The following is an 11,231-nucleotide window of genomic DNA, read 5'->3' on the forward strand; positions in this document are numbered from 1 at the left end:
GTTGGGAGAAATAAAAATCAGAGAGTAGAATGAATTTGAGACTATGAACTAGATTAATTAAGATTTACGGTCTTGACCAGGCGTGGTGGCTCATGCCTGTAATCCCAGAACTCTGGGAGGCTGGGGCAGGTGGTTAACCTGAGTCTATGAGTTCAAGACCAGCCTGGACAACATGGTAAAACCTTGTCTCTACAAAAAAAAAAAAAATTCTAACAATTAACCAGCTGTGGTGGTGCACACCTGTAAGTCCCAGCTACTCAGGAGGCTGAGGTGGGAGGATCACTTGATCCTGGGAGGCAGAGGTTGCAGTGAGCCATGATGGCACCACTGCACTCCAGCCTGGGCGACACAGCAATACCCTGTCTGAAAAGAAAAATTTTAAATAAAAAAAAAAAGACTTACGGTCTTATGAGTGGGCTTTCAGTTCCATTTTTGGCTTTACAAGATTCCCACTCAATCAAAATTACACATACAAAACGGAGTGAAGAAAAGCTTTACATTTACTTAGGAGGTGAAAGAACCATGATAATGTTGGCCAATCCATTTTAACTATGTTAATGAACACTAAAGTTTGTTCTTTAAGTGATTTGCCCACTTGTAGGTAGGGAATGTATTTCACACATCTTTTAGACTCTCCACTGTATGGACCAAGAGCAGGACTGACTGACTACACGTCAATAAATTGTTTCAGGCCACTATACTGGATATATTGAATAGCCTAAGTGAAATCTCCCCCATGATCTTCACAGATGACTGGAGTCCACAGAAGTCCCTGACCCCAGTGTTAAAGAGGCCATTATGAATACAGGTTATTATTAGGATAGGAGATATCGTCTGGAATTAAAGGCATCACCGGTCAAATTGGCTGGTACCAGATTCCTGTGATATCTTTGTGCTGTCAACACATACAAAGAGAAGTGTGTGAAAATTATTCAGTCAAAGAATAACTAGCCTAACAAAGAGAACAATTCTGGACAAAAAGTAATCCCGTTTGATTCTAAGAGTAATCCTGTCCTCAGGGCAGCTTGGCAAATCCCCCACTTGAAATTTTGTTTTAGAAACACGTTCTCTGACAAGGCAAGAATTCCTCCTAAGATGACATAGAAAATTCAGGCCCGAAGCCTGGAAGTCTTGCTCTGAGGCCCATCAGCATGGAAACAGGCCTTTTTAAAGGAAATAATCCAGATATTTTCTTTTTCCTGATGCCTGTGTAGACGTGTTTCCTTGCAGCTCCTTTCAGTCGGCCTGAATGCGGGAAAGCACCAGGGGGAGCTCACACATCTTCCTTCTTTTTCTCCCCCTCTTACGGAAGGTTGGCTCTTGTATCCTAGCAAAAGGGTGGGTCAAAAACAACAACATGCATGAAATGATTCACAAAGGTAAACAAAGGCAATTCGTTCTGTAAAAATACTCTAGATTCTTTCTGAGGACTGGGCACTACACTGCTCATAGTGGGCACACCAAAAGTCCGCATTCAGCCAACTCAGCGGGCTTTAAGATGGAGCCTCTTAAACCTCCTGCATCAAAAAGACATAAGGGACTGTCCCTGAGAAGTGCCTGTGTCTCCTTTTAAGAGAGAGAGAGAGAGAGAGATTGATTCTGCCTCCTTGCAATTCGAACGGCATTTTGCAGAACACTCCAATCTGAATCACAGTGGAGGGTCACGGGAGGGATTTGGCACAGGGGAGTCTTGGGTCTTTGGTTTTCCACATTGATCAATGGGATTGATTTTTTCTGTTTTGTTTTTGTTTTAAAAGAAGAGAATGAGTTCCTTTTTCTGTCTCCAGGATTGAAAACATGAAGGCAAAGAAGAGAAATTCACAATATGTCATTAACTTTGGGTTATCAATATTAGTGGAAAGAATCAATGGTGCAAAGAATCCTAAAGGACTAGATAATCCGCATATTCGACTTCCTGATTATGTGTTACTGACACTAACATTTCGGAGTGTGGAGACCCTGCCCCATCTGGGGAGAGGGAGAGACAAAGACCCCCTGTTTGTGGTACTTGATTCACACATAATGTCCTCCATTTACTGCTTTCAAGAAGTAACCTGTTTCTAATCTTAAATTTCAATCTACTGATCACAAAATCATAGAGATCCTAGCCCTGAAAGAGACTTCATGAGACCATGTGACCAACTTTCTGACGCAGGTGAGATATCATTGTTTTGCATTTTATTTTCTAGAGGAAGTCATTGAGATTCAGACAGGAAAATTAAAGAGGCCGGGTCTCAGTTGAGTGATTTTTCTCCGTAGATTAAAAATCCATTCAGTATCCAGTTCCCCGTCCCCACCTACCCCTCCTAATAAGGCTGTGAATAGCGTTTGTTATATCCCAAGTCTAAACTTTGAGCCATTGGCAACCCTTAGGAGGAAAGAGATGAATCATAAGGGATTGTGGAATCATTAGAAATGGAGGTAGCTGAACACCTGGGGGAACGGTGGGCTTGATTCAAAACTCTCATCAAATGTGGGTTTCTCCTGGGTGGGAGGCCGCTGAGCCGCTGGGAAGCTGCGGGGCCAGCCGAGGAGCCGGCCGCCTCTTGGGTCCCCAGTGTCGCGCGACAGCACGACCCGAGACAAGGCACCTGGCGCTGATGCCAGGCAGAGGCCCCGCGTTGCGAGGCCGGCGGCAACAGTGGCTGGCGGTGGGTTCCGGGCAGGGCTGCAGGCGCCGGGTTCCCGCGGCCGCGAGGCGGGGCTGGAGGGCGCTGCGGGCTGCGCGGAAGCTGCGGGGAGCGCGCGGAACCCGACTCTCAGGAAGATCGCGTCGCGCCGGGCACAGGCATGCGACCCGCGCTCTAGGAGGGCGCACCGAGAGGCGCACTGCGGACCCAGGGGCTGCGGTCCCGGCCGCCGTGCGGGGACAGGCTGCCTCCCCGCCGCCGCCCAGCCTAGTCCGCGCGGGGTGCTGGCGGAGATGTCGCATGGGAGGCTTCTTCAACGAGGTGCAAATCCAAGCCACCTCGCCTAAGGGAATTAAGGGACGGCGCGGGGCGCGGGGCGCGAGTGGGGTTCACCGTGACAAAAGCCCAGTACTTGGTTCAAACTATTTTTTTTGCCCGCAGGATTAGAACATCGGAGATTAAAATGTCTCACACGTCAGCGCAGCAGAATTTCCCAGCGACTTCGGTGGCGGGAGAGCAGCACCTCTCAGGGACAGCTGTGCGCATCTCTCGGGCCCCACCGACCGCACCATCTGACCTGCGGGAAACGAAATCTGAGCTCAGGAATTTGAACGGCCCCACGCACGTTCATTCCCGGATAAATCTCCTAGAGGACCGTGATTTTTCCACTTAGAAATTATTTAGGGAGATGTCCTGGATGGGACAGGTAGACAAATGGCGGCCCGAGGAAAATGCAGGGAACTCTACATTGTAGACGCTTAAGCACCAACTGTCTGGGCCCCGGGGCAGGGGGCGGGGGACATTACCCACCGGAAACATCACACACCCGAGTTCCTGGCATTTTCTACATCAGTGAATGTGCCAGCGAAGAAGAGTGTGGGGGAATTTTCTGAACATAGAATTCATATTCCCGAAACGTTAAGTCGTGAAGTGGGTGCTTCAGCTGTCCCCCAGCTTTAGGATATTAACCCAGCTTTGGTTTTAATCACCAAGAGTTATTCCTTATAATCAAATCAGCAAAAGGGTTCCATTACCTATTACTGGTTGAGAAAGATTCCGTTCCCCCAGCTCATTGTATCAGTTCTCGGATCCAAGATGTTAATTATTGGCCAGGCATTCACAGGGGGTTAATACGGCCCCTCTCGACACCTTGCCTCGTAGCAGACACCAAAAGCTGCTGCTGAGGGATAATGGAGAATGGGAAAAGTTGGTCATGAAAAACCTCTCTTATTCTTACTTGCAAGCTACCCTTTTGACATTCTTTTCTTGACACTAAATGGAGATTACTGAATTGATAACTTTTGGGTTTTCTCTGTCACAGTGGGTTTTTTCCCCCCCGTTTGCTTGTAAGGTTTTTTTGGTTTTGGTTTTGTTTTTGGGGGGAGGGGAAGGGGGAAGTGGATAGGGAGATGGAAGAGTGTTCTGTTACTGACTTTATCCAAATCCTGTTAGGTCTTGTTCTTCAGTGTAATGTGGAATGGAGAAGTTGCATAAGTACATGATTGACAAACAAGGTCTCTTAGAAGAGAGTTAAGGAATAGAAAATATAATGTGTCCTGGAGAAAAAGAAAAAGAAAACCCTTAGTATGATACACTGGCCTTTAAATAGAGGACACATGAATATGTAAAGGAGAGGCACCTGTGAAATAAGGTGCGCCTTGGTGAGCCCTCCCGCCCCCACCCCCCATGTATCAAGAACTTTACTTACATTATCTCATCTAATTCTACCCACAACCCAAGAAGAAGGGCGATACTTTTAATTAGGGTTTTTACAGATCAGAAATTTGTATCTCAGAGGCCCAAAGTAAATTGCCTGAGGGCATATAGCTACTTAGGACAGAATTAGAATTGATTAAAGAGTCAAAAATTCCTTGAAAATTAGTGTTTTAAACTCTCGATTTGTTATCAAGGGAATCTGAGAAATTAATTAACTTCTGGGAGGATCTTTAGATTAGTGGGGAAATTATGTTAAGCCCAAAGAAAGACAAGCCCGTGAATTTTCTTGTTATCTATGATATGGTTTGGGGAAAGGTGTGACAATTTGAGAAAACTGAAAAGTGCTGAAATTCCTTTAATAAGGTTCTATTTAAACTGATAGAGCTACTACATATAATTAGGCAGATGTCTATTTTCTTCTGGAAGCTTCTATTATTTGAGGAGAAAACTGAAAAGCTTTAGACTGTTTCAAATTAAGGACAATTTGAATTTTAGTTGGAAAGTGGACAAACTATCTGTATGACTGAGTTTAAAAGGCATGGAAAGGCTATTGCAAAGTATTGATCCCACTCAGTGAGAGCAAGCACAGCTTTCAAATGATACAGATCTGGCTGTGAATTTGAATGGTGACTGCACCTAGCTGTGTGACCAAGGGCAACTTTCTTAACCTCTCTGGGCTTCTGAGTCCTCATCTTTAAAATGAGACAAATAAGCTCTTGCAAGATGCTTGTGATGATAAAATAAAAGAGAATGGGTGAAAGTCCTTAACAGAATGCCTGATATGTAGTAGATACTCAACAGAGTCAGCAATGTTTCATTTAATTAAAGCATTTGAGAGCAGGAAAGGGAGCACCACTAACTTCAGCTCTTCAACAATTTTGCCTGGGGCTGGCTCTGGGGGATAGACTTGGATTCTCACGAGTATGTGAATCTGCAGTTACTTCCTTGAAAGGACAGACAGTTATAAAAGCAAGCAATGAAGTCTGGGAAGGTGGAGGAGAATGGTTATGGAAAGTCATCCCAACATCATAAGTCTTCCGGATCTTGAGATCAAACAACAACACTTTCAGAAACAGCAAGAAATTAAGGCTGAAGCAAAATACCCCCTGTATAACTTTTTAAGTCAGTTAATAATGAAGGTGTAAATAAAATAGAAATGTCTGTGTTCTTACTTAAACCTTGAACAAATAAGAGATTTTTTTCTTTAGTGTTTTTTAATAGAGATATTTTAATCATTTTTTAAGATACAATTTTTGCCTAGTTACTGTTTACTATTGCCCTGCAAAAATTAGTTATTACTTCAGGACTTATGTTTGAATAGAACTGTGAAATCCTGCTTTAAAAAGTACTATGAAACAATTCATCAAAATGTTTTCCTCTGATGTTTTCTACCAGGTAAATGCAAGATTACTTCTGGAGATTTTCTTTGAAAATAATGATTTTTTTTTCTGATTATGAAAGTAATATATGTTCATTGTGAACAACTTAGTATAAAATGAGAGAACAAGCTATAAAGAAGCAAATGAGAACACCCTTATTTTCACCAGTAAGAGTTAACCACTTTTAATATTTTGATGATTTCTTTCAGTCTTTTTACCCTTTATTTTTTTAGCCTTGGTATGAACCTATGGAGTATAAAATTGTGCATTCTTGTTTTTATATTTATTTTCTCCCATGTAACTAAAAAGGATCTGTAACATTTTTAGTGACTGTCTAATTTTATATCATACCAATATGATATATAGGTATCATTTTTTAAGGAACAATAGAGAATTCTCTATTGTTGAGAGTCTGTGGGTCCCAGTTTTTGCTATTGTAAATTATGCTAAATGAAAATCTGTGTGCATAAATCTTTGAGTTTAAGATTATTTCGTTAAGATAGACTTCTATAACAAGAATTACTAGGTTCACATAGTGCTTCTAATGCTTTTGAAATATATTGTCAGATTGATTTTAGCAGTTTTCAGTCCAAGCAGCAATAGATGAAGAGAGCTGTTCTCTCCTAATGCCTCTAGTCGTAGTGGCTGATACCACAGCCAAAAAAAAAAAAAATCTTTTCTAATTTGATAGGCTAAAGATTTTGTCATTTTATTTGTATTTTGGGAGGGCCACTGCCATTGAACAGCTTTTCCAGATGTTCATTAGCCCTTTTCTCTTTTGTGAACTATGTATTACTTTCCTATTGAGGCCTTAATTTTTTAACTCTATTTATATAAACCCCACGTATCAGCCCTTTGTTGTAATTGTGGCAGTTTTTTCCCATTTTACTTTTTGCTTTTTAATGTTATTCATGATTTTTGATACCTAAAAATGTTAAAGATTTATTTAGATAAATGTATCAAGTATTTTTAAATTTTTTCTTTTATGTTGCTCTATGGAAAAATCACCTAGATATTCAGCTATTTTTTTCTACTTGCATTTTTATGGGCTTGTTTGCTTGTTTTTACATTTAAGTCTTTATTGCTTCTGTACTTTATTGCATTGTGAGTTAAGAATCTGATTTTTCCTGCAAATAGCTAGGCAGTTTTCCCAATACCATCAACTCAGTGTCCATCTCTCCCTCACTGATTTACTGTGCCTCCACATCAGAGACCTCTTTTGGTTGATAAAGATGCAGGGATGCTCTTCACAGTACAGTTACTAACAGCCAGGGCAATATATGAGGATCAACTAATCAGAACCAGTCATAAGCTTCAGATTGGGCCAGCAAGCGCATCCCAGCTGAGGACCAAAACTGCAAATGGGACCTAAGAAGTTCCTGCATGCAATAAAAGTGGTTTCCTTTCAAAGAAGGATATGTTTAAATGAACTTAACATGTTTAAAGGGGGAATCTCCTGTAAGTTTCATTTGAAGCACATGGAGTTTACATTAGCTTCATTGTGTTCATTCAACAAACACTAGTTAAGCCACCCCTATGGACAGGTTCTGTTTTAGTATCTCAATAGGTGAGAGAGAGACTCTAAACAGACAGATAGATAGATGATAGATGATAGATAGATGATAGATAGATAGATAGATAGATAGATAGATAGATAGATAGATAATCTCCCTATTTCTCTCTCTCTTTCTGTGTGTGTCTTTCTCATATTGTCAAAAAATGCTACTAAACTCAGTGAAATTCATATTAAGTGGTAGTACCAATTTTCTATTATTTACATCGCATCATTTCTCCTTCATTACAATAATTGTTACTGTTCTTTGGGATATATTCCTGGTCAACTCACCCTTTCCTAATATGACACAAATTGCATCTGCCAGTAATTTGGTCTGCTTATTTGAAAAGTTGATAGACATTGTAAGTCTTTGGTTTGTCCATCTGTTCTCATAGTTTGTCTGCTCCTTAAAGAATTGGATTATTTGCTACACTTTTCAGGTGGCTTTATTTTGCATATATTTCTGAATTTTCTTTTTCCTGATAACAATACCAGAAGGATGTCCCAATTTTACATTCTATCTTTCCTTTTGCTTTAAAGTAATTTAAATCACTTCAAGAAAGATTAATAAAGATATTATATTTCTATCAAATTCTTTATGCAATTAGGTTACTGAACTTTTGAAATCAAAGGAGGAAATCAGATTTCGTGGTTTTGCCCAGTATAATATAGAATGTCAATGTTGTTCTATTATAAAAATTATAATATTCTATATATTATATTCTTATATTAGAACAATACTATTCTACATATAGTATTCTAATATAAGAATAAGAGAGCAATAGACCAATTGTTCCTGTTAAGGAAGACTTGTTGATTCACTGGTGCCCTCCACTGTAGACGGGGTGAGAGGATCGGGAGCAGAAGAATCCATCATTAGGAGGAACAAAGGGTGAGGAATTCAGGGGTCAGTCGTGATTCCAGAGCCTGGAAAATGAACACCAACCATGAGACTGCTACCAGAGCCAGACTCTATCCCCAGGAGAAGGAGTGGACAGAACAAAGCAGGTCCTTGCCGCAGAGCATGGGAGAGAAACAGGGCCCCAAAGTGTCTATGAATTGACCCAAAATGAGGAGGAAAATGTTGATGTCATCCAATTAGCAGAGATTAACCAGATTAGGTTTTCTGGCACTTGGCAGAATGGTAACTCAAAATGAAAACTGAGTTTAGTAAAAAACAATGCAGATATTTTACATTTCTTGGTCATGTTGATTATCACAATGACACTAGTATGGGCCCTAGGTATAGACATTTATTTTTGTGCAGTGTAAACCTTTCTGTGTTCAAGTGTGACTACAGTACTAGATGCCCGCCATTCCCTGAAAGGTTAGCCTGTTCTTGCTGGGGACTGAGTTCTCTCCCAATGCCTGTTCTGAAACAGCACATCAACTGCAATCATGGTGCTGCCACTTACCTTTCCCTAACCATCCTCTTCAAAGTCTGAATTTCCCATTCCCCAGATTGTATTCCTATGGAGTGAAATGATAGCCTTGATTCAGCTTGAGTTTGTCATTCCTCCTTCAACACAGAGATTCAGACTATTAGTTACTTCCACTCTCAAAAGAGAAAGCTGCCAAGAAGGGGGTTAGAAGCCTAACGAAAAAAAATTATTTTCATGCATCCCCAGTAATGGTAGATTTTTGTTGACATACAATATAATCAATTCCTGTTGCCTTTCTGGATGGCTGGGCCCAGTAATTTATACCAGCTTCTGATCCCCTTAAGCAACTTGGTCCCACTTATGTGAACACACTATATCATCTCTACAGAATACAGTGTGGTATTTATAGTCCCACAGACTTAGGCTGTGGAAGTACTCTTACTTCATTTTGTTCTTAACAATGTAATCTGGGCATTTTAAACAGCTTCAATACCTGGCTGACTTTGAGCTTGTGGTTCACTAAGACCTTCAGGTCTTTCTCACAAGGACAACTGTAAAGCTACTGGGGACCCTGGTATTTGTTAGGTTTATTCAATATTTATTCAATTATTTTAAAAACTATTATTTTGTTTCTGATCAATAAGGTAATATATGTTTGCTGTAGAAAAACTGGACAGTTCAGAAAAGCATAAAGATGCAAATAAAAATAGTTCACCCCCATCACTTTGCATACATCTTTGAACATTTGCAAATATGCTACATATATTGTTTAGTAGTCAATTTTTTCACGTAGCAATATATCATGTAATTAAATATTTTGCAAGAATGATGCTTTTGGTTAGAATTTTAAACCAAAATATTCCACTTCTAGAAATTTACCTAATAAATAGTTATCATTGCATAGCAAATATTTAGCTACAAAGAAGTCTATAGCAGTTTCATTTATAATAGAAATTGTTGACATAATACAAAAATATCAAGAGTAAATGTTTACCTAAACAATGAAGTACAATGCAGCTGCTAAATTGTTTTTAAAATAATATTTTATAACATAAAAAAGTTGTACCAATGAATTAAGAGAAAAAGAAAATTATAAAACTGTATATACAGGGTGCTTTACTTTTTAAATAATATGTAATTATATCTATTAAAAAAGATTAGATGGCACAAAAGCTAAAATGGTTACATCTGGTTGGAGGAATCATGAGTGAATTTTAGTTTGGTTTCAAGACTCTATTTTTCTAAATGTCTAATAATGTGTATGTATTATAATTGTAATAAAAATATTTAATCATTAATTTAATGATATTTCACCACTTAAAGGTATCATAATTTATTTAATTAATCTCCTCAAGCTTGGACATATAGGAAGTTTGTAATAAATAATGCCACATCATGAACACCACATTCATCTCTGGAGGTAAAGAGGTAAAGACATTGGGGGAAAGATGAATAAAGGGCATATCTCTATCAATAATGATTTATTCTTTCTCTGGATGTTGGTGTAGTAGTTCATTCTCATGCCTCTAATAAAGACATACCCAAGGCTGGGTAATTTACAAAGGAAAGAGGTTTAATTGACTCATAGTTCAGCATGGCTGGGGAGGCCTCAGGAAACTTACAATCATGGCAGAAGGGGAAGCCAACATGTCCTTCTTCACATGGTGGCAGAAAGAAGAATGAGAGCCTGCACAAAGGGAGAAGCCCCTTATAAAACCATCAGATCTCGTGAGAACTCACTTACTATCATAAGAACAGTATGGGGGAAACCACCCCATGATTCAATTATCTCCACCTAGTCCCGCCCTTGACACATGGGGAGTATTACAATTCAAGATGAGATTTTGAGTGGGGACCCCACCAAACTATAGTGTATATCAGTTGGGTACATGGATGTTCACTGCATTAATCTTCATGCTTTTTGTATGTATTAAATAGCTCATAATAAATTTTAAAAACAATACTATAGCGAGCCATTTAAATATATATATACATACACTAAACATGTATTTGATTATTTCTTTAAAATAATTTGTTAAAAGTAGAACTACTGAGTAGAAATGGAAAAAAATATTTAAATATGCCAAACTGCCCTCTAGGAAGCCAGAAGCAATTTATAGCCCACTGGCAGTATACCTGTGTTTGTTTTTTATCTCATCTTTGCAAACAATGGCCATTATTATGTCTTAGTCTTTGCAAAATTGGGGGATAAAAATTACCCCCATTGCATTAAGCTGAATTTCTTTGATTAGTAGTAATGAAGACATTTTTGTCTCTATCGATCTTTTATCTTTCTTTTATATATTTTTTTATATTTTTCCTGCCACTTCTTTTGCCCATTTTTCTGTTGATTGGGTATTATTAACTATTAATCTTTATAATATTAATAATATCATTCACAGCTGGTAATCTGCTTTGTATTTGTGGTATAAGGTATTTTGATGTATGAAAGTTTTACAGTTTATATAATGCAATATAGGGAAATTTCCTTTCATTATTTTTTTTGTTTATCTGAAAGTTTAGAAAGGCCATATCTTTGATAATACCACAAACACACTCATCTACAGTT

The 11,231-nt window shown here is 39.0% G+C and overlaps 1 long non-coding RNA gene across 1 annotated transcript; it reads right to left on the reverse strand.

Annotated features, from left to right (window-relative positions):
• Positions 1-3,042: 3,042 nt before the first annotated feature.
• Positions 3,043-8,757, reverse strand: LOC131383436 (uncharacterized). Its single transcript, XR_009213449.1, has 3 exons — positions 8,696-8,757; positions 3,665-3,810; positions 3,043-3,207 (listed from the first exon to the last, which is right to left on the reverse strand). It is a non-coding gene; the product is annotated as an uncharacterized LOC131383436 (long non-coding RNA).
• Positions 8,758-11,231: the final 2,474 nt, after the last annotated feature.

The sequence above is a fragment of the Hylobates moloch genome, unplaced genomic scaffold, assembly GCF_009828535.3.
Source record: "Hylobates moloch isolate HMO894 unplaced genomic scaffold, HMol_V3 SCAFFOLD_5, whole genome shotgun sequence".
NCBI lineage: Eukaryota > Metazoa > Chordata > Mammalia > Primates > Hylobatidae > Hylobates > Hylobates moloch.